This window comes from Bidens hawaiensis, unplaced genomic scaffold (assembly GCF_021521415.1).
Source record: "Bidens hawaiensis isolate Kalapana, Puna unplaced genomic scaffold, B.hawaiensis_p1.1 tig00001236_1, whole genome shotgun sequence".
Taxonomy (NCBI): Eukaryota; Viridiplantae; Streptophyta; class Magnoliopsida; order Asterales; family Asteraceae; genus Bidens; species Bidens hawaiensis.
In genome coordinates, this window is record NW_027491070.1 from 3,817,516 (window position 1) to 3,824,671 (window position 7,156).

Genomic DNA, 7,156 nt, shown 5'->3' on the forward strand with positions numbered 1-7,156 from the left:
GAGAAAGGTAATACAATGTTCTCATATTTAACTATTTGCATTAAAGAAGCATAATGCATATATGATCATAAACCTGAAGTTTATGGATCATTATTATCTTGGCGTGATCGGTTCGACCACACCGAGTCAATGATGTGAAATTTATTGAGGAACTAAAAGATTCTTCATAATATTTATACATGTAATATTTCTCTCAAGGGAAATCATTTATTTACCAACTGAAGGAGGGTGTGAATCACTATATGTTATGGAATTGAGAAAAGGATACACATATCCTAACATGATACCATTTAGTGTTTTGAAAATCGATGCATCGTCTAAATGGCTATCAAGACTACAACTTGATGTTTGCATGATCTATGGCTTATCTAATAAGATAGCAAGCATATTATTCCATATTGGTATATTTACATTCGGTTATAATAATGAATTTGATCCCCAAGTTAATAATGATATGAAATAAGTGTTGAACTTTATAACAGATTATGTTCTTACATAAATTGTTTTGTTAAAGACGATTACTCAGCGTCTATAATTTGTTGCAAAGGCAATATCACAAGAACAAAGGTTCATGTTTGAATTTGAGTACATATGATGTTACATGTCTTAGAAACTAATTCACATCAAGCCAACAAGTTATGATACTTCCTTCCCATTATAATTGGTTTTTGGTCAGTAACCAAGATTTTCTCATCTAATATTTCGTGTGTGTTATATACTGAAATTAATCCACCATAAAACACAAAGATGAGGTCACAAAGGAAGTTGGGAATTTATGTCGGTATTAAATATTATTTATGATTATATACGTAGATGCACTAATGAGATATTTGCTTATGGCTCATTAGTTTTCACTTTAGTGAATCAATATTCCCAACATTAGGGGGAGATTTAAAGCAGTTGGAAAACAAATTTAATTGGAATAAATTATCATTGATCCTCAAACTAAATTATATGAACTAAAAGTTCAAAGGATAATTCATGAATAAATATTAGCGAATGAATTACCAGACGATTCACTGACCAAGAGAGAGTGTCTAGATAAGACACCTATACGAACTGCTAATGCTCCAATTTATAAATGTCCCGGAAGGAAAAACGCGTATTGATAATAATTCTAATGCACGCTTGTAGCGTGGTAGATTGATCGGTTCCAAAATTAAAATTCCCTCGAAAATTGGAGCAAGTAATAAAGATGGTTAAGTCGAGATGTAGTAAAAGGTCTCTTGAAAGAAATTAGACATGATGGTTCTTGAAGAACCTTAGGTACCTGAAAACAAAGAGCTCTCAATAAATTATATTGTATCATGTCTACAAAGATATATGGAATCGAAATAAAGTCGACGTCGTTATATATATGTATAATTAGCGCTTGAAATGATGATGATGATGATGATGATGATGATGAGGATTAAGATTCTAAATATGCCTATAACATGATTGGCCAAAATGGAAAGACGCAAACAGGGCATAGTTGAATTCTCTAAATAACGGAAAGTTTGTTGGACCAGCAGTCCGTATAACTAAAGTTGTAAAATGTGTTAGATACAAATGGGTATTGTATATGAGTTATGAAAATTCATCAAGTGATATAAGGCCAAATTGATGGCATAAGAATTTTTGCAAAGACCCATGATTAATTATGAGGAGACACATTCTCCAATGGTGGAAACAATGACTTTCCGATAACTAAACAGTCTGGTAATATAAAGAGAGAATTGATATGCGTCCAATAAATATTGTTATTAAGTTGATACTGAGAGTTTACAAGAAAATCTATGAAGGATTTGAATTATCAAATCATGTAAAGTAAGTTCTCGAGAACATAATGATTGTTATGTATAGAGTCATATTTGATACTTTACGATATTGAATATGTTGAACATAAATGGAACACCTAAAAAGTTTCCTAAGGTAATTGAATACTTGAAAGATTAGTTGATCCTGTGCATCAATAAGCATACACATAGAAGAGAATACACGTTATGAGTACTATATCTCAATAAACAAAGAAATTGTACAATATGGATTTTGATATGTGATAACAAAGTGATGTGTTAATGAGCAAGTTTATGTAGCAAATATCCTGATAAAGTGAATGCGTATGCATAATTTGTCAAGTAGAAAAGAAGTCCACGATGGATTAGTAAATGCATGGATTTATGCTTATTACGTATAAACTAAACTATTCGAATTGAGCTTGGCACAAATCAAGAGATATTTTGAAAAAGAGGGAGATATGTTGGGTATAATTAGCCATATTTTTTATCAAAATTTCACTCTTAAAAGTTCATTATAATCACAGTTTACAATGACGATATATCACCGAGAGAAAATTATGAGCTTTTAAAGAGAAAATTCTTTTTGAAAGACCTTGACAAGGTGTGATTATTACTCGACTTATAGTTCGAGTATATGTGTAATTATATATTTATATGTTTATAAATCCATCAAATATCTATGAAATGTTGAGACATTTTACCATGGACAAATTTAATCATTTTAGCACGTTAAGGGATATCTACCAATGACTCTATATTATTTCCTATCTGAATATGAAATATTATTGGTTCGGAAATATCATAATTAAAGTGCATATGTGCATTAATATCTATTGCTAATTATATATGACTTATATATCTTTTATTCATATTTATCAGTATGTGTCCAGCAATAGGACATCGAAATGGGTTAGCACACATATTTCAGGTAAGAAATATATGGGCTTATATTTTACTAACACATCAAAACAAGTTTGGTTAGTCTTGTTGATGCAGAGAAACACAACAGGATTATAGTGCTTACCAGATGAAGCAATAAAAGTTTTCACGTGAAGATCATACAACATTATTCAACTTAAGGATTCAAATGTTAAATGACGAAGATGCAAATGATTGACTACAAAAGTTTTGGGCAACTTTCATAGAAGATCGATATTTACCATTTTAACGGATACATAAATCAGGGGGAGACAATACGCGCTGCACTTTTTTTCCCTTAGCTATGGTTTTGTTCCACTGGGTTTTCCTAGCAAGGTTTTTAATGAGGCAGCATATCTAAGCGTATTAAGTTGATAACCAAGGGGGAGTGTTATAAATATATATTATTATTATTATTATTATGGTTATCAACACCTAAAATAGATTAGCTTCTTCTACAAGTTTTCCTCTCCTATATATACTCTATTGCATCTCCTTGTAATATACACCTATTAATGAAATCTCTCTTCTTCTCCCTATATCTCATTGTCATATTGTTATAGCTATTAGGCTTGTTTCACAACACATTCCTATTTTTATATACTTTTATGCTTTTTACTACAAGTAATATTATCAAAATACATATCATAAAAAGAAACTTTCATTTTATACGCAACAAAGCTAGTAGAAATAGCATTATTAGACAAACGTTAAGGAAGATAAAAGAAAATTAAAACTTTCGAGAATGTGATTCGGGTGTATGGATCAAGTAAATGGGCGTATGATTTCGGTTAATCGGGTTAGGTATCACCCAATCACATACCCGTCTCACACCCATGACATTTTCTTTTCCGTCTCATACTCAATCCCATACCCAACCTGGATGTTTTAGGTTTTAGGTATTTCTGTCGAACTCGATTTTTTTACCAATCTCTTACGGTCCCATATCCCTTGCTTCTGCTTAACCCATCTATCACACCGCCACACACCACGTAGTGTTGTTGCCTTCACAAGTGATCTCTTGACAATATGTTAATCATAATCAAATTAAGTTTTGTGGTCCATAAAAGTGTCATTAAATAAAGAAAAAGAAACTCTGCTTTATACCTTATCTAAATTTATTATTTTTTTATTTCCAAATCTTTCGGATTTTATATAGAAACATAGATATTACATCAACATAGCAGGTAGGCGGACAACAAGTTGCGCCGCCACCCCTTTCTGAATTGCAAACCCTAACCTGCTAAAGACATACTCTGCCCTTTTGAAGTCGACACATTGCTACTAACCACAATTGGACCACAATGAAAGGGAACTGCATTAGTTTATCAAACTTGTCATAATATTTACTGTCTTTTTCATTGAAAGAAAAAAAAAGATATGATATATTAGGGCTCTAAGAGTTGGTTTATTGTAAAAATAGAAGTTATGTTTTAAAAAAATTACCAAGCGAGATGGTGGTGGAGTGTTATGGAAAATACTTTATGTTTCATGTGATCCAGGTTTGATCATTGTCATTAATTGAGATTCAATGAACAGAGAGCATTCACTAGTTGGATCCATAAATTGAACGAGATTTTTATATCACAGCACTGTCGTGCATTCAGACAAGTGTTCACGGGCGTTGGCCTTAGGTGAGGGTTTAACCTGAATCGGAAGACGAGTGTATCCCGTTGTGATGAATTTAGACAGTACACATTTGGAGGATTTGTTGGCCGTTAAAAATAAATAACTACTATTACTATTTTTATTATCACAGGAATATTTTTCCTAACAGTTAGGCATATCTTGTAGGGGTGTGCGTGGTGCGGTTCGGTGCGGTTTTTAACTAAAACCGAACCAAAAACCAAACTTTCAGTTTTATGATTTTTTAAAACCATTCGGTTCCGGTTTTTTTGGTTTTTAGTTTTCGGTTTTTGGGTTCGGTTCGGTTTTGAAAGCGGGTTTTTCGGTTTTGCTAGTCGAGCGAAAACTTTTTGAACAAGAAACACTTGACCCAAGATATTGAAATCGAGCATGTCATTTCTTTTTCTTTAAACTAATGATTAATAGAAAATTGAATATTTGGACATAAAATATTAAAAGATAATAAAAGACATATTTGAAGTAATTTCAAAATCAAAACCGAAAGTACCCATTATTGGTTTTTAATCAAACTTGCAAACCAAACATATTTGTATTAAGAATATGTTAAAATTAAACAAATATTCATTGGTAGATTTGTTTTAATGATTATGGTTAAGATGTTATGGTTATTTCGGTTCGGTTCTTAACAAAATACAAAACCGAACCAAAACCAATATTTCGGTTTTTGCTAAAGCTCAAAACCGAACCACCGGTTTCTATTTCGGTTTGGTTTTTTCGGTTCGGTTATTTTGTTTTTATTGGTTTCGGTTCGGTTTTTTCGATTTTATGCACACCCATAATATCTTGTATGGTTCTTGATGGTGCATGGAACCTGTAACGGTTATCACATCCAAGAGTACACTAGGATTAAAAAGATAAAAACATTATAATCATCTCATTTACACAAGGATATATGTTTTTAACTTGTAGCTACATATCATATTAATAGCTACACAAGTATACCTAATTTCTGTAGCTATCTTGGCAACAATGTTTCTACCAAATTTTAGGTTTTATAATATCTCATATGTCATTAATTAACTACGTGATTTTATGGACAACAAAATATCATTTTTTTTAATTAAAATCATTTATACTTTTAATGGCAAATTATGTTAAATTTATAAATTAAGTATACTTAGATAATAAAAATAACTTATGGTTAATGGCCCATAAGGGACATTTTACATCACATCATCGTCAAAAATCTTCGTAAAAAATATTGTAATGGATAATGTCTTTGATGCATACTCAATCATTAATATTTCAAGACAAATATGAGTTTTATTGTAGAAACGTTCATGTCCTCGTAAAGCTTGCACTACGCATATTTATGTAAAATAAAAGGACAAGTAAGATAATAAAAAAATGAAGGAGAATGCGTCCTCCCATGGTTTAAGTACCAATCAATTGTGAGAGTGTGAAAAATAATTTTCGTTTGGAAACAGTAAGTTTATGTATTATTTTAACATCAAGAACAAAAGAAGAATCTTATCTTATGCTGGTGGCACCGTTGATTATGTAAAATTATAATAGAACGAATAACAACAATAATAATATATTAATATTCCTCTCTTATCTCTCATATTCATGCATGTGGCTTGCAACTCTTAATTGATGGATGATTTGCTTGTAGAAACTGTATATATGAGGCGGCAAGCATACATAGTCTTCATTATTAAGCAACGTCTAATAGTCTTGCCACAAATATTAAACTATCATAGAGGTAGGGTATCAAAAAGATCCAAATACCATTTAGAAATACCCGCAAGTCAATCAGAAGTCCCTCATAAGGCACCCGCGGGGCATATAAACCATCCGCATAACCATTTGAGGAAGAAACACCCTCATAGCACATGCGGAAGCATCACAGCATCCTCAAAAGTCATTTGCAAGAATGAATATCCTTCCGCGTAAATAACCACGAGGAAATGCTATGGGACAGCTGTCAATAACCAATTACCTTCTAGAAGACTTGCCAAGATGCTTTCTTGGGCAATACGTGACCTTTCAGCCAATCAGCCAGTGACACCTGGCAAGGTCGTTATAACCGTGCACATGGCCAATACTGCTCCATTAACCAATGATAGAGAGACACGTGTCCAGGTTGTTATACATGCACATGCAACGTATAAGCTAAACCTATCGTATAAGAACACGCGTCCAAACGGTTATGAGGCATCTTCTAAAAGGCAACTGGTCCAATCACTTCCCTACACTCTTCGGCAATAAATACCCTCTCAATCATCATGAGGTATTCATTCACTCCCACTGTACTCTCTCAATTTACTTAAGTACTTTACTCTCATCAGAACTGTACTTATTCTCACGCCGGAGGGTGGTTACGGGAAGACCCCCCCTCTTGTCCTTCCCGTAGCGAGCTCACGGTGTCTGTTTTGCAGGTTCACGTCACTAGACTTTGGGCAATTGTATTCATATCGTATTAGCAGTTAACCGTATCCTACCATGTTGACTCATCGGATCTAGGACCCATTAGTGGGGAGTAGATCCGTGTTTCTTCATTGGCGCCATCCGCGCTTTTGTTAGAACAGCAGAAAAACTTTCAGTTATCTTTACGATATGAGTCGGTTACCTAAAGGGTCGACGGAGAATCAAGCACAACCTCCACGTGATCTCAACTTTGAAACACGTGAAGGAGCAACATCTGTGTTTGCTCGAATTTCGACCCCTGTCGCAAGAACCGACATCGTCAACCCAGGAAATTTTTCCTTGGGTGGTTCAACGGCTCGGGGGTTGTTTGCTCAACAAGAAGGTGTTACTCCGGTAGACGACGGAAATGTTGTCACACCAACTACTGACTTGGGGCATGT